At 42.4% G+C, this 21,926-nt stretch overlaps 1 pseudogene; it reads right to left on the bottom strand.

Moving 5' to 3' along the window:
* Positions 1 to 192: 192 nt before the first annotated feature.
* LOC138152781 (small ribosomal subunit protein uS17-like) lies at positions 193 to 20,042 on the bottom strand (annotated as a pseudogene).
* Positions 20,043 to 21,926: the final 1,884 nt, after the last annotated feature.

Here is a 21,926-nt window from a genome sequence, read left to right as displayed (position 1 = left end):
AGTGAGAGGAGAGAGGGAGAAAATTTGGTACTCAAAATTTGAAAAAAATGTTAAAATTGGTTTTACATGTAATTGGGAAAATAAAATATTAAATAAATTTTTTGGGGGGTGGGAAGGATGCCTTTATTAGCTTAGCAACCTGGCCTAGCCTTGGCAGACATGCCAGCGCCAGCACCCACACCCTCCCCCCACTGGTGTAGAGGGGTCTCAGAAGTTTTGGAACTGCTTCTTGGTGCCGGCTGCCTTGGTGACTTTCAGCACATTGAACCTCACAGTCTTGCTGAGGGGCCTGCACTCAACCACTGTCACAATGTCTCCAATCTGGACATCTCGGAAGCAGGCGACAGGTGCACAGATATGTTCTTGTGGCACTTCTTGAAGCGGTTGTATTTGCAGAGGTAATGCAGGTAGTTGCGGCAGATGACAATGGTCCTCTGCATCTTCATCTTGGTCACCACACCAGACAGGATCCTGCCTCTGATGGAGACGTTGCCCGTGAAGGGGCACTTCTTGTTGATGTAAGTGCCCTCGATGGCCTCCTTGGGGGTCTTGAAGCCCAGCCCGATGTTCTTGTAGTAGAAGGGCAGCTTCTCCTTGGCCGTGTCCCCCAGTAGCACCCGCTTCTTGTTCTGGAAGATGGTCCCCCAGCAGCACCCACTTCTTGTTCTGGAAGATGGTCAGCTGCTTCTGGTTAGGTGCACCATCTGGATGTCTGCCACATCGCCACTTCACTTGCCTCTGACTCCTCTTTTCTTGGACTAACGGACAAAAAAGAAGCTGGAAAGTCGCCACCAGGGTCTCCTTAAACATGAGGCAAGGAAATAAAATTTTTAAAAAGAAAAAAATATTTCACTATCTCTAGGAAGAGCTCAGCCCTCAACAACTCCAAAAGTTAGCTCCACTTAATCAACTATGTCAGCCTGATCCAGGATCCAAAGGGAAAAGCTGAGAGGGAGGAGGGCAGGTAACAGATGACAAAAACAGCTCCAAAACACCAAATCAATAAGGGCAGAGGGCAAGATTCAATTTGTACCTTTGACTATAACTTACCCTTAGATGGGAGATTTGAAGAGGGAGAAAGGAGGAAAGCCAGAGCACTCAGTCCCCACTAGTCAATCAGTCCAGTACACTGTGCATCAGGTCAAGACACTTAGAAGAATTCCTCAAACCCCTTCCTCTATATTGACTGCCATGTTCAGAAAGGGTATCACTCACCACTCTCCAGCACAAATGGGCATTGGGTCAAGAGTCTGGAGCAGAAATGTGGAGAGAAATCTATGTGTACTATAGGTAGCATTTGAAAATCAAAACCCTCCCTGTGTTACAACATATCCAATTTGCTTTTGTGACAGTGGACTGGTGAGCAGGAATCAGTGTGTTCGCAGTCAATGTGATTCCCCATATGGAAGAGGTTAAGGAGCCTATTTCAAAAAAAGCTTGAAGAGGAGAAGTTAGGTGGCTCAATGGATACAGCACCGACCCTGAAGTCAGGAGGACCTGGGTTCAAATCCAACCTCTGACCAGATACTTGACTCTTATTTAGCTATGTGACTCTGGGCAAGCCACTTAACCCCAATTGCCTCACCAAAAACAAAGAAAAAGAAAAGCTTGAAGAACAGTAATGGAAGGGCTCTACCTCCATTATTTGGAGCATGTACAGATGTTCTGTAGCTGGTTCTGGTCGGCTGATCACGGAATGAAGAGTCAGCTTTGTAGCCAGAAGTAGGGTGCATTCACAAAGCATTAGTTAGCCAGGACCTGGCTCCTGATTTTCTCCATCTCCCTCCTACCTTCAGATGAAAGGGAGACAATGCTATAAAGATAGCTGCCATAGTCCCTTCCCATCCAAGGTTAACATATGGGCCTCTTTGTTTTTATTCTTTCCTCTCTTGAGTGAAGGAGATTGGAGCTTTGCAAGGTAAGCAGAGCAAACCAAAAGAATCCAGGAGGTGAAGTGCCCATAGGCATTTACCAGAATAAAGATAATGAGGAATAAAGTCCCCAGTGGTCTTCCTCACCCAATCCAGCACCCAGACTAGGTTCAAAGATATGTAAAAATTCTTAGATGTTGAAGAGAAATATTTATTCTTCTGTTCTTGCTGTATCTTTGCAGTAAATCTTTGGAAAAGCTAATTAGTTAAATGAAACCCAGAGCCTTCATTACTAGTGGCTGGAAACAAACCTGAATAAAGATCTCAAGCTGATAGAATCAGAGGAAAATACTCCAAACCCTGGGGACACCCCTATAATCTCAAGGGGAGCTAAGGCCTGCCTTTACCTGGAAGAATAAGACTAGAATATCACTGTATCACAATATAAATGCCTACAAGGCATAGACAAGAAATGTGTTCGGGTTTTATCCATCAATCAACGAAAATTTATTAAGTAACTAATATTGCCAGGAACAGTACTGAGCACCGGGGATACAGAAAAAGAGGGTGGAATAAAAGACAGTCTCCTGCCCAAAAATGTTGTAAAACATTCCAACCCTGTAACCTCTTCCTCCCAAGGCATCACTTGTTCTGATTTGGAACTTTTTCGTCCTTCAGGGCTCTTGATCCATAATCAACCTGAGTAACAGCAAAGCCACTTTAATAAAAAAGGCAGACATGTCCAAGGAGAAGCAGTAAGGCTTTGTGGAGGGTGCTACTCATGCCATGGAGTAGTTCACTATGGAGAAGGACACAGTTGTCCATATTAGGAAGTGACAGGAGGTACAATCCCACTTGGCACAACATTTTGGGGAGGACCTCTGCCAGCTATGTGATACATATTGTTGGGCATAAAAGGAGCCAGACAGAAGATCCCCAAGATTAAAACTGGAAGTGGATTTTATTGTCAAGGGACTGCCACGGTCACATACCCAAATCAGATAGCAAATTGGCATGAACAATATGCCGGTTTTTAAAGAGATTACAAATCAGGTTACGTAAGCTGAAATCAGTGATTGGTCAGTGTATATTTGAATTTTCCCTCAATATGCCTAGGCTGAGGTACAGGGAACCCAGAATGGGTGGAGATGGGGTGTGGGGGGGGGGAAGAGAAGAATGGAGCAGGGATTTTACCTTAGGCTGAAACCCCCACCCAGATCAATTAGAAGAGTGAAGGGTAAAAGTTATGCTAAAATGCCTGCTTACAGTTCAATGGAAGGGAGGGGTAAAAGTTATGCTAAAATACCTGCTTACAGATCAATGGAATGGAAGGGAAGGTGGAGTTGTTGCTTAAAGATCAATTAAAGGAAGGGAAGCTGGGGTTGTGCTCAACATTCCCTACTCTTTTTGTAGGTATGTCAAACCTTTGACATGACTGGGACCACATCATCTAGGTTATCCAATTCTGTCCCTGAAGGATGGTAGCAGGGGTCCCTGACAATTAGCAATTTAACAGTTAATAGGGATTTCCTATAAGGCCATAGTCTCAAGGAAGGGGAGAGGGCCACATTTTTCCATCGGTCCTCTAGTTGAATTTCTCCAGGTAGGAAGCTGTCCCAATACAGGCCAGGTCTGGATTCTTGGGAAAGCTGTCTGCATCTGATGTCGTCTTTTTCAGATTCCAAGGCTCAGGGGATGATTCTTATATGACTAGAGTTCAATATAAGAGCTCCCAGAAACACGATTTTACATATAAAGGTCCAGTTTTTAGCCATGCAAGACTAGGTTCAAACAAATAGTTCAGTTTTCTTAGCCACACAGGGCTAGGCTCAGTTAATACAATGAGGTTTTTCTCACAATTTTACAAAATGACATAATTACACTAAGTCAGGTACATGTCACCAAGATAACCAAGGAAACTTACATACAAACTATACAAGAATCATAATTAACATACAGTCCTTTGTATCCCAGTGACCTGTTTCATTTAAGCAACACTTTTAAATCCCAGATGCCTCATGTAGTTACAGAATCTAAAAAGGAGTTTTGCTTCTCCAGTTCAGATCTAGAGATGACCAGATACTTTTGACTTAATATAAATTAGTACAATTACTTAAGATTAGTGCCATAGTTTGAAACTACAGAGAATTTTCAGTTTATTTATTCTTTGCTATTTCTACCTTTCCTAAATCCTGTACCTGGTATAGGAGTCCTATAAAATACGAAAAACCTTTTTAAAAACTGATTTCATCTGTACTTTGTAAAATTATCATTAACAAATTAACATGAGCTTCACCCTTACCACTATCTTATACAATCCTTGTGCTAAATTTTTTTTTGCATCTGCATTTAATCCTAGGTGTCATCTGGCCTGATCCTGTTGCTCTCCTCAAACTTCACTATCCTGGTCAATCAGGCATCTATTTCATTACTTTTTGCCTTATAGTAATAAGGCAAAGTAAATCATCTTCTTTGAGGGATGTTATCTCTATATTTATTCATTTATTTGGACCTGAATATTACTTCTCAGTGAATTTGCTATAGAATAAGAGAGAGACAATGTCATAAACCTTGCCAGAAGGAAAACTTCCTTAGCCTTGTTTGATTCCAGGCATGAGTCGTCTCTGCTAGTCATTCAGGTAGTCACCAGGCGATTGAAAGCAAGGCTTAGGCATAAATAGGTGGGAGTTTTCCTTTTTCAGAAAAAAAAAAGGCACATGGGGGGGCTAGGTGGCACAGTGAGTAAAGCGCTGGCCCTGGAGTCGAGAGGACCCTAGTTCGGTTCCAGCCTGAGACACTTAACACCCACACAAAAATACTAGCCGTGTAACCTTGGGCAAGTTACTTAACCCCAAATTGCCCTCCAAAAGGCAAAAAAAAAAAAAAAAGAAAAGGCACAATTGGGAAAGTCAGAGAGATCCCACCTGGGCAGTGTCCGAGGTTGTCCCCAAACTTTTCCAAACACAGACATCTACCTTGAACAGTTCGAAGCCTGCAGCCTCTGCCATTCTATTATTAACTTTTATGACAACTCCTGTAATCAAGGTTTAGAAGAATAGTAAAATTTACAGTCTCTCAAATTATTAAATAGCAAATAAATATGGACTAGTATCCTTCAGATAGGGCCATCTAAAATTTGATTGAGCTATTAATTACAAACTCAAGCTACAAATCTTTCTGCCTTCCCAAAACTTCCTTATGCTCTCTCAACATACTTCTAAAACTGATATCAACTATCTAGAAACAGGAGGGGCTGGATAAACCCCATTTGTCCCCTAACCTTCTCATCTACTTTGTTCAGCTTTTCATAGACTTTTAAAGACAGTTTGAATTAATCTGGTGTTAAAAATGATATCTTTCTTTTTTCTCTCAACTAAAGTAACTCTGATTAACCTAAATATCAGGTATCCAAGTACCCCATCATTCAGCACCTGATCATTTCCCCCCCCTTAAACAGCTGGGACCCACAATCATTTGGGTAGATCTGTCTCTGTTTCATATGGGGCTAGGTCTGTAGCCAGAGGCTAAAACGTGGCTGAAGCCAGGTCCTGCCCACAAATTGTTTTCTGGGACACCTAAGCCCTCATTTCCATATTCTAGGTTTTAAAAAACTTAAAAGAGGATTCACAGGGTCTTTTCTTCACATAATTACCAATAAGTAGTTTTTCCTAAGCATGCTATTGTAAATACTTATTGAAACTTGAAAAAGAAAAACTTAAAAGTGTATGATTTCTTAAATTACAACATTTCAGAATATCATAACTGATACTCTGACATGGTCAGAGTACTTCATCCACCATCATTTTCTTGTTCCTCTGACAGTATAGTTCTTAATTTAACAGCATTTAGAGTTTGAGAAACTGCTTCTATTATAACATTCATAATACCAATGTTTACCAGTTAACAATATCAGAAACAATTACGATGTACCTAAATTTAAACTTGAAACCAAAATCAAGTAATTACCAATCTGGTGACCTTAGTAATTTCCAAATTGCTTTGCACAGAAAATCATTCATCCCATAACCATTGACACAAATCTCACACAAGATTTCACTTAAGGCTGACAAACATAATTATAAAATAAACCTTCAAATATGGGAATTACCCAAAACTAATTTGGTGTAAAAATGCTGCTAACATAAATTTCCCCAAGACACTGTATATTCACATACAGTTAACATATATATCTATATCCTTAGATGACTCAACAGCTTCAGAATAGTAATAAGAAAATTGTTTAACATCAGAGTTCATAATTTTTCCAAATGACATAATTTAGCCAAAACTTTAAATGAAATATTAACATTATTGCCTGTTTGTAACCCAAATATGTTTTAAATTAACCAATTTTATAACATAAAAACCCAATACACATGCAATACGAAATTCAGATTTTTTAAAAATAGCTGTAATACTATTCCTACTTCAAAAATGTTTCTTAAGTTCACTTAGCTAAATAGACTTTTAGAAACACAATACAGTCTCAGAAAGATGGCAACAAAAATAACAATGAATATCAAATGACTTATACAATAATTGACTTTATCAATTCTGGCGTGGATTCAAAGTTAGAGATAACATGGAACGAGTCAAGCTGAGATAACAAAAAACTTCTTTCTTTAAGCAACCCCAATATCCTAAAAAACTTCTGGTTTCTTTTTTTAAGCAATCCCAATATCCTATTTCCAATTTCTTAATGATTAATTCTCAGACTTTGCGAAGATATTTTGTAAAGAAATTGTAAATTTCCCAAACTAAAAATTTCAAATTATTACAACAGGGAGAATTTTGGTGGACCTTTTGAAAGTGAGCTTTGAATCTGCCAATCTCAAACTCCACACTTAATTGGCTTTAATTGGTCAGGCAGAAGATCTAGCCTACCTGCTTCTTTGATTGGAGGGGAGGGATTCACAAAGAGGGGCCCACCTCCCCACCTTCCCAATGCTCATGAGGAGGGGAAGGACCAGCACAGTAAAAAGTTTTGTCCCTCCTCCCCTTTGAGTTTTTGGAGGACTCTGGAGAGTCTCTGTCCCGGGGGCATTCATTTTTCCAAAGGCCTAACTCTACAGTATGCGCATTGGTCCCTTGCAAGAGGGGTGTGGGTACCACTTGGTGTAGTGCCCACTCGGGTACCCCGTCTGGGAGTCTGAGGTGCAGCCACAAGGACCCAGGCAAACCCCTTGTCCACTTTATCAGAGAAGCTGTCCCTGTTGTCACAAACCTCCTAGGCAATTTCCACCAGCTGGGATATAACCATGCCCTCAAAACCCTCCTGTTTCTGGAGTTTATTCCCTGAGGGGAAGGATGGCTGAAGAGAGTTCTTCTGGGGGCTGACAGTCTGCCCCAGTCCGGGTTGGGGGGGAGGGGAGCTGAAAGGGGACTCAGGGAGGTTGGAGGCCCCGAGGAGTTATGAGGAGAGGCGGAGGGAGGGGATTGAGGGTTGTAAGTTGGTGGGGAATTATGCTCCGCACTCTGATCCTGTAGGATTTTTCGGGAGGTTTTGTCTTAGGAGTGTCCAAGAGCGGGTAGACCACATGGATTCAGATACCTCTTTGGAAAGGACAGTTCCTAAGCCAGGGAGGGGGATAGGTGAAGAGGTCTAGCCAGACATCAATATAAGGGAACTGATCTGGATGTCCTGGACTCCCTGTGACCACCCGCCACACTGATTGGATAATTTGCTTGTGGAAACTTCCCTGAGGAGGCCAGCTCACCCCAAACTTGGGCCATTCATTCATGCAATAAGAAATGAATTTCTTCTTCTTCAAGGGGACTCCATTCCATAATCTGCCCCGTCCTGATAGGCTACTCTAAAATGGCTTAGTATGCAAACCAGGGGAGCTTTTGATGTACTGGCTGAACTTCCCATATCCTAGGAGGAAAATACAGACAAACAGTATAGTCTTATAAACAAATATGTCTTCCCAGTGGAAATCAGAAAAGCTCCCTTGAAGTGTTCGTCTGATAGCCACTAGAATACCTGCAGAATAAAAATGGGGAGGCTTTAAGCAAATGAGCTCAAGACAAAACTTCACAAGGACTAATACCTACAAACAATAGTCCCTAGCTGCTTGTTTAGCCCCTGAAGATACTGAACAGGAAGCAAATGAGCTCAAGGGAGCACAGGACACACAAAGAACATATAGGATGAATACCGACAAATAATAGTCCCTAGCTACTTGATTGCTTCTCTAAGATTCTGAACAGGAAGCAAATGAGCTCAAGAGAGTGCAGGACACACAAAAAACATACAAATATTAACAATAATTAACAATAACAACCAGAATACTGACGGTCTAGAGGCTTTGGCGTCCCAAAGCTTTTCTGGGGAGGAGATGAAAAATGGCCACTCCATTTTTCCTCCGCCCTCCAGAACAGAACCAGAACAGATTTTTACTCACCCTCAAACTGGAGGAAATGGGTCCAAGAAAGACCGAGGAGCAAGTCAGAGTGGGGCGGGGCAGATTTGATCTTTCCCTCCTCAAGACCTGGGGCCCTGGAACATTATCAGGGGGTAGCCCCCCTAGGAATCGGGGTGAGCAGATGCCTACCTCCAAGGCTGAGAGCTCTTCTTATTAGGGGATCTTTTTGGTGCCACAGAACACCGAAGATCTCACTAGGGCCTCCAATTTATGTTGAGCATAAAAGGATCGAGACAGAAGAGACCCAAGATTAAAATTGGAACTAGATTTTATTGTCTCTGGACTGCCAGGGTTACATACCCAAATCAAACAGTAAATTGGCATGAACAGTATGCCGGTTTTTAAAGAGATTACAATAGTCAGGCTCCCTAAACTGAAACTACAATCAGTGATTGGTCAGTGTATATTTGAATTTTCCCTCCATTTTTCTAGGCTGAGGTACAGGGAACCCAGAATGGGTGGAGAAGGGATGGGGGGGGGAGGGAAGAGAAGAATGGGGCAGGGATTTTACCCTAGGCTGAAACCCCCACCCAGATCAATTAGGAGAGTGAAGGGTAAAAGTTATACTAAAATGCCTGCTTACAGTTCAATGGAAGGGAAGGGAAGATGGAGTTGTTGCTTAAAGATCTATTAATGGAAGGGAAGGTGGGGTTGTGTTCAACAATATGACTTCATCTGGTTGCCTTTCTTCTATTCAGGTCTGGTTAGTAAATGGACTATAGAGCCCCTTCCCCCACCCCCAGGCCTCCATCCAAATGACAAGCACTGGCTGGCTGTATCCTCCATTCCTAATACTTGAGCCTGAAATTTTCCTCTTTGCCTTGGTCTTTTTTTTAATATCTTATTTTTTCCCAATTATATGTAAAGACAACTTTTAACATTCATTTTTATTATATATATTTTTTTATTTCTCCCCAATTATATATTAAAACAATTTTTTAATATTTCTGTTTTTTTAAGTTTTGAGTTCCAAATTCTATCCTTTCCTTTCTCCCTCCCCTTCCCCCTCTCTGAGATAGTAAGCAATCAGATATAGGGTTTTTTTGTAATTTTTTTATTTTTTTTAAACTTCAATACAAAATGAGAAAAGAAAAAAAGAACATTTCCATGTTCACAGCAGAACACTGGAAGATTCAATATAAAACAACAAACTTCCATTTCAAGAAAACTTACATAATAAATACTACACATTGTTTTCAAATCTACCCAGTTTTTCTTTGCTTCTTTCTAGGTTTTCTTTTGTTCTCTGTTGTGCACTTTGTCTTAATTTTTCCCTCCCCTCCAAAGAAAGTTACAATTAAATGAGTTATATATACATATACATAGATAGCTATAATCCACATACACTCATGCACAAATATGTAAAATTGTACTATGCACATTTCCACTAGTCATCTGTTTCTCTGGAGGTGGGTAGCATCATTCTTCATAGATCCAAGTCTTTCCATGTTTTTCTAAATCAGCCAGTTTATCATTTCCTACATCATAGCATTATTCTAACACAATCACATCCTATTTGAGAGATTGTCCATGAAAGTGTTTTCCCAATATTCTCCATTCCTTCTGATGAGGTAAAAAGGAGTCCTCCAGGCAGATTGAGCAAGCAGGATGTGAGATATGAGACAGATAAATTGTAGGATGCAACCAGTCAGAAAAAGTGATCAAAGACTACATTCAAGCCCACCACTGTGGACTTAGCTTCGTCATTTCCCGAAACACTCCCTTATACAACTCTTCCCTTCCCCCTTTCCTATTCTCCTTGCTTATCTGTATGACAAAGGCACCTCTGAATTATCTGATATCCCAGACATTCCAGAGCTGTGCCTGCCCCTCCTCTCCTTCCACCATCCCATCAAGCTGTATATAGACCAGACATCTAACCCCAATAATTGCTCTGCCTTTTGCAAGGAGCAGGGCCACTCTGTCTCCCAATGAGGAGAATGGCTTCTGCCTGTGCTCTGCCTCACCCAGAGCAGGCCCACTTGGGTGCATCACCCCAATAAATGCCTTTCTTTAACTTGGAGAACTGTCCTAGTGAATTTATTTTAGGACAATAGGAACTGTGCATCTATATGCCATCATTTCAGGTGCACCCTCTAGGTTTAGCAGGAACTCTGTCTTATCTAAGACCAGAAAACCTGCAATATCGTCTGGAAAGAATTCAAGGTCTCAGGCTTGATTGTTGATTGCAGTGAGAGTTGCAGAAGTTTATTGTTACGCTTCTATGAGAAGCAAGCAAGAGTCCTTTAGGGGACCTGCAAGTGAGAGGGGTACAGGCTTTTACTTTTAAAGGGTAGGGCTGCCATTGTCAGGGCTGACCAGATGGAGGGAAGGGACCTCACTGCATAGATAAAGGTTAGAGCTGACTGAGAGGAACTTGTGACTTTAGTGCATAGATAGTTTAGATGACATTTGGGCCAGACCTGAGGAGACATGAGGCAAGGACAAAGGAGTAGATTTGGGCCAGACAGGAAGAGACATGAAGAGATGAAGTAAGAACAAAGGAGTCACAAGTTGTTGCCTAGGCCTATGTGGGGATAGGGGGAAGGGGCAGAGTTTGAGGCTGGGAAAGGAATTTTACAGATTACAATTTTACAATACAAATTGCAGTTACAATTGTACGAACTGGTTTTACAAATTGATTTAGACCCCAGGTACCCCATCAATTTGATATGGGTTATACATGGACCACCTTGATCTTCAAGCTCTTCTGTGGTTGCTTGCACGAGGAATCTTACATCTTAATGTTGTGCTCTAGGGGTGCTAGTGATGGGGGGAAAGGGATCCTGATAGGTTCAACAGGGCGTCTGGAAAGAATTCAGCTCAGCCTTGCTTGGAGTTAGAGTTGAGAAAGTGTATTAATACGCCATTACAGCGGGCAAGAGTCCTTTAGGGGACCTGCCAGTGAGAGGGGTACATGCTTTTACCTTTAAAGGATAGGGCTGCCATTGTCTGGGCTGACCGGAGGGAAGGGACCTCAATGCATAGATCGTTTAGATAAGATTTGGGCCAGACCGGAAGAGACGTGAGGGATTAAGTAAGAACAAAGGAGTCCCAAGGTGTTGCCTAGGCCTAGTTCGGATAGGGGGAAGGGGCAGAGTCGGAGGTTGGGAAAGGAATTTTACAATACAAATTGCAGTTACAATTTCACAGACTGGTTTCACAAGTTGGTTTCACAAATTGACCTAGACTCCAGGTACCCCATCACCAGGAATCCTGAAGTGCAAGGGTACAGGGCAGGGGTCTGGTTGCTGAAATTTGTGGGAAAATTCAATGACCCTTTTTTAAGTGATCCCACTGTGCCATCAGCCCCATCATTAGTTTCTTCCGATTACCAAAAAAAAAAAAAAAATGCAAAATAGGTCACATTTGTAATTTATTTTCCATTTCCTTCTCCAGCCTTCCCCCACCCACCAAATGTTAATCCCTTTAAAGAATAAAATAGATGTAGATTTATGTATAGGTGAGTGTGTGTTTTTTACTCTTCGTCGTCTTTGGAATAGAATAGAGGGGGGAAATTGGGAAACTCAGGAAAGGGATAGATTATAAATTGAGGCATTTTGTCAGAGAAGGGTTTCTGGATGAGGGATTCAGAGCTATTAAATAGAATTATAGATTCAGTTTTTACAACTTCTCAACTTTTACTGCAATTTTTTTTTCTCCTGGGCTTGGTTAGAGAGAAAAATCACTTCCTGTGGAGAAGGGTCAAGGAAGAAGCTGGTGAAAAAGTCATGCTGGAGGAGGAGTGGCTCACACGACAAAAAAAAAAAAAGGTGGGGGTAGGGGAGGGAAGAGGGAAGTAAGAATGAACAATGAATGAATGAAAAAACTTCCTTGTTTTTACTATGTGTATTGAGCTAAATCTTAAGGATATGAACTCAAAAGCCAGACCTTCCTAGTTCTCTTTGGGAGTGTTGAATACAGCTGAATATGAACTGACCTTGCCTGATCCCAGAACTTTAAATTGCATGTGGGCCATGGAAACCAGTTAAAAGCAGGGGTATTGGAAACCAATTGAAGAAAGAATGGAACCCCCAGTTCTTTTCTGCAAAACATATTTCACTGGATCTATCTTGTTGCTGCCACTCCCGACCCTCCCCCAACTTTCTCTATGGACTTTCCCAAGAGAAATATATTTAATAGTATCTTTCCCCTTATCCCCTTGGACACTCCAGTACTCTGGTGCTATGTGGTGGCCCCTTCCCCTCACTCCCATCATGATCTCCTTCCCTCCATTAAAGGTCCTTGGGTAGGACCTTTAAAAAAAAGTCCTTACAACTTAGGTAGAATACTTTATTTCAGGTTGACATGAGAAACAACAAATATAGGAAAGTTTATATTTACAGAGCAATGAATCCCCTTTTTCATTCAGCTGTAAATATTAAGAAATAAGCAATCATGGTGATTGGTCAGTAACTGGAGTTGGTGAGGGCCTTATCCCAACTTCTTCACAAAAGTCATTTCCCTTAATGTCTTTATACCCAGGCTTCACTCTATTCAGTCATTGATAGCCCCACTTTCTCAGTTTAAGAACCTTCACTACTAGAGGTATAAAATGAACATGAAGGAAAAGTGAGTGACAGAAAATTGTTAATATAATGATAGAAATTGTTGATACCAAATGTAATATGGATTGCCACTGCATATGACAAATAATGAGACTTGTAATGCCAGAATTTCAGTAATGTGCTTACATTACTACTGATGAGGGATGGCTCCCAATAGGTTCAGCAGGGACTCTGATCTTATCTCAAGACCAGAACCTTCAATTCAATCTGGAAAGAATTCAGCTCAGCCTTACTTGGAGTCAGAATTGAAAAAGTTTATTTTTACACTTTTACAGAAGCAGGCAAGAGTCCCTAGGGAACTTCTTGCAAGTGAAAGGGAGCACAGGCTTTTACTTTTAAAGGGTAGGGCTGCCATTGTCAGGGCTGACCAGATGGATGTAAGGGAACCAAGCCTAACTTGTGACTATAGATAAAAGTTAGGGCTGACTGAGAGGAACTTGTGACTTCAGTGCATGGATAGTTTAACTTGGAGATGAGATTTGGGCCAGACTGGAGGAGACATGAGGAGATTAATCGAGGACAAAGGAGTCACAAGTTGTTGCCTAGGCAGAGTGCGGATAGGGGGAAGGGGCAGAGTTTGAGGCTGGGAAAGGGAAATGTGATTTTACAGACTGGTTTTACAAATTGATGTTACAAAGTTTTACAGACTGATGTTACAAATATAGATCCCAAGCACCCCATCACTACTGTTAAGATATTTACTCCTGATAAAGTTGCTCTGAACCACATCCTAGGTCCCTCTACTCAGGTGTTTTGCCTTGTAAGGAAGCCCAGCTCAATCTGGATCTCACTTCTGGTGTCCTTGCTCCCTTCCACTGGGATTCATTGCATGAAAGGCTAAAAAGCTGGAATGAAATGGCTTTCCTTGCCTTCATAGTCAGGGCCACTGGAGTCTCATGACCAGGCCTTGCTACCTCATAATGCAATTTTCTTCTCTACTTCTAAAGGTATAGGAAGATTTTGCATGGGTCATGGAGTTGGGAAATCCCTCAGGGTAGCAGGTTTGCTACCCTATTATCTCAATTAAAGACACTTTATTCCTCGACTCATGGCTTTGATTTATTTTAGGACTTGAGGGGAGAAAACCAGCATTTGGGAAAGTGAGGAGAAGCTTCGTGTAGAAGATGGTTCTTCTTTTTTTTAATTATTAAATTTTATGGTTTTTTTTTAGTTTACATCATTCATTTCCACAAGATTTTGAGTTACAAATTTTCTCCCTGTCTCTCTGTGATAGTAATGGAACATAAAGATTCCCCTGTATTGGCTTGGTTTTCAAATTGATTGTGTTAAAACCCAGAGCTTGTTAATCCCACCTGTGGGATGGACTTGTTGATGTGAAAAGAAAGTCCTGAACTGGGAGGAGCTGGTGACTTATTTGGAGAGACAAGTGATAGGCAGAAGAACATTTTTTTTTAGAAGCAGCACCTTGTGGAGAGAGAGAGGCTAAGAGACTTGCTGGTGGCCGCTTTGAATTGCCCTGGACTTTTGAGACCTGCCCCCTGAGCTGCCAAGGACTGAGGAGACATGGCCGTTTTGCTGGTACTTTGTCTGTCTGTTTTGATGTTGTTTTGCCAGATTTGTCCACTGGTGAAAGACAGTCCTTTTGTTGAAGAAGTCCTGGAGCCTGGCTGTTCACTAAGAAGCCCTGAGACTGTCCTGCAGACAGAGAGTGAATACTGTCCACTGGTGAAGGACAGTGCTGTTGTTGCAGGGGTCTGAAGACTGTCCTGCAGACAGAATGAATACTGTCCACTGGTGAAGGACAGTGCTGTTGTTGCAGGGGTCTGGAGACTGTCCTGCAGACAGAGTGAATACTGTCCACTGGTGAAGGACAGTGCTGTTGTTGCAGGGGTCTGGGAACCTTTCTGTTGGTTCAGAAGCCCTGAAGAAGGATTTTCTTGTTGTATGTTTACAGAAATCCTGGGAGAGGGCTTTGCTAATGTTTTCAGGGGTTCTAGGACTGTTCTACAGACAGAGGATGAATTAATGAAGGGACTGGCAATATATCTTGTGGCCTTGCTAAGCCTTGTCTCCCCAGGAACTAAGATTGTTGAGAACTTGCCTCGTGTCAAGATGAAGAAAAGACCTCCATTTGGGTATTAAGTGCTGTGTTTAAACTTCAGTTGAGATCCAGGGGTGGGGAACTTTTGACCTTTCTGTGCTCTGTGATTGAACAAATGAAGGTACTTTACTTATGTTTGGAAACTAATCTCCATTTGAGAAGAGGGGCTTTGTGGTGGACTAAATGAAGGTATAGCCTAGGGGTGGAGTAGTATTTAGAACAGGGACTTTGTAATTGATTGAATGATTGGAAGGTCCTGGGGTGGGGTAGTACTTGGAGATTATTTAATCACACTTAGTAAATGCTGTATTTTGAATGATGTCATGTTTTGATCCTCTCTGTTCTTGGTTTGTCATTGAATAAAATGGAGAGCACCTATGCTGGTATTTTGAACCTTGGGAAGTTGCCTTTCCTTGGTGTTAACAGTACACTCTCCTCCCCCCCCCACACCATCCCAAAACAGCAATTCCACTGTATACCTACTCCCTCCCCCAATCTGCTCTCTCCTATATCCTTCCCCATCCCCCTTCCAACTTTCCAGTGGGGCAAGATGGATCTCCATGCCACAGTGCCTGTATATCTATTTCCCAGTTACAGGTACAAAAAAATAATTATATACATATATATATATATATATATATATATATATATATATATATATATTAAACATTTGATTTTAAAACTTTGAATTTCAGATTCTTTCCCCTCCTCCCTTGTCACCCACCCTTACTGGGAAGATAAGCAATTCAATATAGGTTGTACATGTGTAGCTATGCTATGTTTTCATTTCTATAGTGGATATATTGTGAAAGACTGACTATGTTTCCCTCCTTCCTATTCCACGACCCACTTGTTCCATTCTCTATTTTGACCTTGTACCTTTTCAAAAGTGTTTGCTTCCAACTTCCCTCCCCCACCTCCATCATCCCACCTCTCATCCCCTTCCCCCCTACTCTCCTGAACCCATTCCCTTTTGCCTTCCTGTTCTTCTCCATTGTAACAGTTTTCCCTTGCCTTTTCTATATGAGATAATTTATACCATTCTGTCTCACCCCATCTCCTCTCATTATATTCCTCTCTCATCTCTCAATTACACCTTTTAATTATCATCCCTTCCTATTCAATTGGTTCTGTGCCCTCTGTCTATGTATACCTGTAAACATATATACACGTATTCATATATGTATTCATATGCCCATATACACTCCTATATAAACATATATATGTATGTATACACATATATGTATATATATATTTGTATTCCCTTCAGCTATTCTCGTACTGAGAAGTTTCATAAGTTACAATTATCATTTTTCCATGAAGGAATATAAATAGTTCAACTTTGATAAGTACCTTATGATTTCTTTTCCCTGTTTATCTTCTCATGCTTCTCTTGATTCTTGTATCTGAATGTCAAATTTTCTATTCAACTCTGGTTTTTGCAGCAAGAATGCTTGAAAGTCCTCTATTCCAAGGCAACTTCCAAGGTTCAAAATACCAGCATAACTGCTCTTCATTTTATTCAGTGACAAATTAAGAACAGAGAAAATCAAAATACAGCAGTCACAGAGCACAAGAAGTCAAGTTTCCCACCCTGGATCACAACTGAAAAGGCCATCTACTCCTGAGTTACAAAAAGCTTAAAATATCATCACAACATCTTTTTTTTTAAAGCAAAGTTAAGTAACTTGCTCAAGATTACACAGCCAGGTGCTTCTGGGTGGGTGCTAAGTGTCTGAGCCCGGATTCGATCCCCAGGTCATCCTGACACTGGAGCTGGTGCTCTTACTCACTGTGCTACCTGGCCGCCCCAATCATCACAACATTTAATACCCAAAGAGAGGTCTTTTCTTCATCTTGACCCAAGGCAAGTTCTCAGCAATCTCTGTTCCTGGGGAGACAAAGCTTAGGAAGGCCACAAGATACATTGCCAGTGTCCTCATTAATTCATTCTCTGTCTGCAGAACAGTTCTAGGACCCTTGAAAACATCAGCAAGACCCTCTTCCAGTATTTCTGTAAACATACAACAAGAAAATCCTTCTTCAGGGCTTCTGAACCAACAGCAAGGTTCCAGGACGTCTGCAACAACAGCACTCTCCTTCACCAATAGACGAATCTGGCAAAACAACATCAAAACAGACAGACAAAGTACCGGCATCACAGCCATGTGTCTTCATTCCTTGGCAGATCTGGATGGCAGCTCTCAAAAGTCCTGGGCAGCTCAAACTGGCCCTCAGCAATCCTCTCTCTCTCTCTCTCTCTCTCTCTCTCTCTCTCTGCCTCCACGATGCTGCTTCCAAAAATTCTTCTGCCTCTCTTCCTCTGCTTGTGCCTCTCCAAATCCATGGCACCAGCTCCTCCCAGTTCAGCCCTCTCTTTTCACGTCAACAAGTCCATCCCACAAATGGGATTCACAAGCTCTGGGTTTTAACACTCAACCTGAAAACCAAGCCAATATAGGGGGATCTTTAAATTCCATTACTATTACACCCTCTCACTTTTCCAGTCTTCTTAACAGTTTACTCTCCTCCATGGACCCACACTTCGGTGACACTATCTTCTTTTCTGTTCCTCAAACAAGACTCTTCATCTCTCACCTCTGGGCATTTTTGCTGGTTGCCCCCCATGACTAGAATGCTCTCCAACCTCACCTCTGCTTCCTGGCTTCTCTGACCTTCTTCAAGAACTCAGCTCAAATCTCACCTTTTGCTAGAGACCTTTTCCAGTCCTCCCACCCCCTCCTTTTCTGGGTTATCTTCTTTTTACCCTATATTTATCTTGTTTGCATGTTGTCTCTCCTTTTAGACTGTGAACTCCTATAACCTTGATGTTGGTATTTTGTTTGGAACAAATACAATATTTCTATTCCAGCTGTGTCCATTTGTCTTCCCTACTAGGTTAAAAACTCTTGCAGACTAAGAACAATGTTTATTCAAAACATGGCAAATCCCACAGTACACAGCAGTAAGCAGATGATTTTGTTCCTTATAGTAAAGTAATACAAAGGCATTGTGCTCACCCAGTAGAAGAATGTTGACTTAGTTTAAACTTAAGGAGACAGAGAGCAGAGACAATCCATAAGAGCTGTAATTGAGGAGAGTACTTGACTTTGGAAACGTGGATTTTCTTTTTTTGCTTGGTTATATTCATTTATTATAGAGAAGGGTTCAATGAGATTGGAAGGGCTGAGTCAGTGGAAAATGATGTTTCAAAAGATTTAAGATACTTTTACTTTTAAGAAAGTGCCATCTGTCATCTGAGGAATTAAAATTAATTGATCTTGCTTTCTAGAAAGTAGATATATTCCTATACACATTTATAAGTAGATATAATTAAGATAATAATTATCACCTTTCTCCCTTAGGATATCTGTGTTTTGGGAGTTTATTCTTCTATCCCCAGAAAAAAGAAGGAAGAAAATAAACACTTATTAAGTGCCTTCTACTTAGAGAACTTTACAAATATTATCTCATTTGATCCTCACAAACCAACCTGGAAAAGAGGTGCTATCATGATCGCCATTTTTCAGTTGAGGAAAGTAAGGCAAACAGAAATTAAATGACTGAGACTGAATTTGAACTCAGGTCTTCCTGATTCCAGGAAGAGACAGAGAAAATCAGGGTTAGTGTTTATATGTGGCATTTCAAGGGGGAAAACCAGAAACTCTTTCATAAATTCTTTAATTCTTGGAGCCAAGAAGACCAGAGTTTGACACATACTAGAATGCCAACCTGTATCTGCAGAGGATGTTTCCTGTAAATAAATCTTTTGTACACTTAAGTCTTTTGCAGTGATTCCCCTCTGTAGGGCAGGCATTGAGTCACCATAGAATCATTCATTTGGAGAATCATTTACTACCAGAGAAACTGATCCAATTTCCCTTTAAAACTCCTCTAGTTCACAAAAAGCCTTCATTTTGATTGCTATAGTAAGTGGTCCTAATTGAGTCAGACTTGGGTCCTAGTTCTGACTTTGCCACTAATTAGAACCTGACCATTCTCATCAGCTCTCTAGGTCTTAGCTTTTCATTTATAAAATCAGGGACTGGACAAAATTTGTCAAGAAAGCTAGGGAGGCCCCAGTCACATTCTGACTTAAAGGACAGAAGAGGATTAATGAGGTTGTTGAGCCGAAAGGATTGAGACAAAAGATCCCGAGAGTAAAATTTGGAAGTGGATTTTATTACCACTGGACTGCCGGAGTCACATACCCAGATCAGACAGTGAGTTGGCATGGACAATGTGCTGGTTTTTAAAGTGAGTCAGGTTATGTAAGCTGAGACTACAATCAGTGATTTGACAGTGTATTTTTTAATTTCCCTCGAGCTTGAAGTTTACCCTAGGCTGAGGGACAGGGAACCTAGAATGGGCAGAGATGGGGATGATCCGGTGGGGGGTAGGGGGTAAGGGATGGGGAATATCTGGGGGGGGGGGGGAAGGGAACTGGGGAGAATAGAGAAACACTCAACAGGGATTTTACCTAGGCTGAAATTCCTGTTCACGGATCAGTTGGGGGAGAGAAGGGTAGAGTCATGCTCAACATTCCCTACTTTTCTTTGTAGGTATGTCAAACCTCTGACACGGCTGGGGCCACATCATCCAGGTTACCCAATTCTGTTCCTAAAGGATGGTACTGGGGGTTCCTGATAATTAACATTTTAACGGAGTTGACACGGGACTTAACAAATTGTAGAAAGAGATTAATAAGACAGGGTCCTACAATCAGGGCTATGGTCAGGAGGAGGAGAGGACCAACCAAGGCTGATACCAATGTCGTGAGCCAGGGGGATGTCCTAAACAGGGACTGATACCAATTCTCAGACATTTCCAACTCCCTCTGTCTATTAGCAATATTCTGGCATACCAACTTCAGACTCTCCCGCACCACTCCAGAATTGTTTGCATAGAAGCAACAAGCCTCACCAAGGGCTGCACACAGGCCACCTTGTTTAAGAAAAAGAAGGTCAAGGCCTCTGCAGTTCTGGAGAACCACCTCTGCCAGAGAGTCCTCCTGTCTTTCCAGGGCTGAGATGGACTGCTCTATGTGGGAGAGGTCGATATTTACCTGTATACTTAAGGCCTGATAGTTGGCCTCCCCCTTAATCAAGGCTGCCATCCCGGTTGCTGCAGAACCCACAAGGCCCAAGCCCACTGATATGGGAATGAAGAGTGGTACTGCCCGCCTTCAGTGGTGGCTCAGTTGTCCTTCTGGGAAAAGTAATGCCAACCTTGTTCACCTGGGAGAAGGGTGATCCAGGCAATTATGGCCACTAGGATACAAAGGGGGCCCTCAGTGTGTGGTTGTTTTCTGAGGAACACTGTAGCAGAGATGCACTGGATAAGGCCATTATGGCATGCACACCAGGCTCCTAGAGGGGTGGGAAAGTAGTCTGAGCTAGAGGCCCGAATCTCATGGGTTTGTCCACAAATTGAGCTTTGAGCTATACCAAGAGCTGGATAAAGGAGTACTGGATGATATGAAGCAGAAACCTGTTCCCTGTACATCCCCAAGGATGAGCCTTGGGTGGTCCCACTCACAATTCTGTGTTGGAAGTAGGGGTGACTGAGGCATTTAGTGTCACCCCTACATAGTAAGGAGTCTGGGGTTCAACACAGATCCAGCAATCTTTTCCCAACATGTGGTTAGAGCTGTTAAGTGTTTTATGAACAGCTGACAAGAGGGTAAGTAAGGGAACCTGATAAATTGCAAGATTCCTGAATCTTTGAAGATGGGGGGCATATGACCTGACCGGGGCCCATGTGGTGACAGCTGGTATTGTGATTTGGCCATCAGGGTTCCCTACTGGGTCAGGGATAGTCAAGTCCCTTATGGGACCAATGGGGTGATGATCAGGTAGGGGCACAGGAGGCTTCTTGGTTACAGTCAGTACTACTGTCTTTCCCACCTGCCCCTCCTCCTCTTCCTCATCCAGAGCCACCATACTCCCCCAGGTAGTGTCGATGATTCCAGGACTCCCCAGGCGGGGTCAGAGAGGTTTTGAATGGTGAGATTGAGCATGGGTTGCCAGGGGTCAGACCTTATTATATGGATTTGGAACAATGGGTACAATCCCCCACTACTGCCCGCCCTGTAGCACAGGGAGGCACTGGGCTAGAAGAGAGAAGGTGGTAAGCTGTGACACAATCACAGGCGCACAGGTATCCTGTGTCTGAACAGAGCAGGTAGTCTGCATCTGGTGGTGGACCCCCAAATAGTCCATCTTGGGGAAAAAGGGAGTTGAGGGAGAGCCGTATGTGTTCCAGGTTCTGGAAAGTCCAGGATTGTCCATTTCCTGTGGTTACCACCCAGGTATAGCTTGGTCTGGGGGCATGGGGATTGTGGGGGACTGCCAAGGAGGTAAAAGGAGGATCAGGAAGGATTGGATAAGTCTTAGCTTTAGGGGGTCCTCCTGGACTTCTGCTTTCCATTCTGAGGTGAGCCCAGTGGAGATAGAGTCCACTTTGACTGAGTTCACAGTAGATGGCAGCATGGATGTGAGCTGTGGCAAAGGCATATTGGTTATCAGTATAAATGTTAGCTGACTTTTCCTCCAAGAGGCAGAGGGCCTGGGTCAGAGCAACTAGCTCAGAGCATTGGGCAGAGGACACAGGAGGGAGGGGGGATGACCATAGGACCATGAGAGATGGGGAAGATACTATTGCTGCACCAGCCCTGCATATCCCTGCATTCACCAAACTGCTCCCATCAGTGAAGAGGATTAGGTCAGGGTTCTGCAAGGGTGTGCCAGTGAGATCCGGTCTTGCAGCCTGGACCTGAAGGCAATCATGGACAGCGGGGGAGAGTGGACTAGGTTCAGGGTCAGGGAGCAAAGTGGCAGGGTTAAGAACAGAGGTTTTTGAAAAAGTCAGATGAGGCTAATCTAGGAGGAGAGCCTGGTATTGGGTTAGTCATGAGTTAGAGAGCCAGTGGGTATGTAGAATCGCTATGGAGGAGAGTCTCCACAGAATGAGGGGCAGAGATGGAAAGGAGCTGACCCAA

This window comes from Petaurus breviceps, unplaced genomic scaffold, assembly GCF_028583685.1.
Source record: "Petaurus breviceps papuanus isolate PSGF00001 unplaced genomic scaffold, PetGlider_PUasm1.0 90925, whole genome shotgun sequence".
NCBI classification, from domain to species: domain Eukaryota; kingdom Metazoa; phylum Chordata; class Mammalia; order Diprotodontia; family Petauridae; genus Petaurus; species Petaurus breviceps.
The sequence above is the reverse complement of the archived record's forward strand: the minus strand, read 5'-3'. Positions and strand labels throughout refer to the sequence as shown.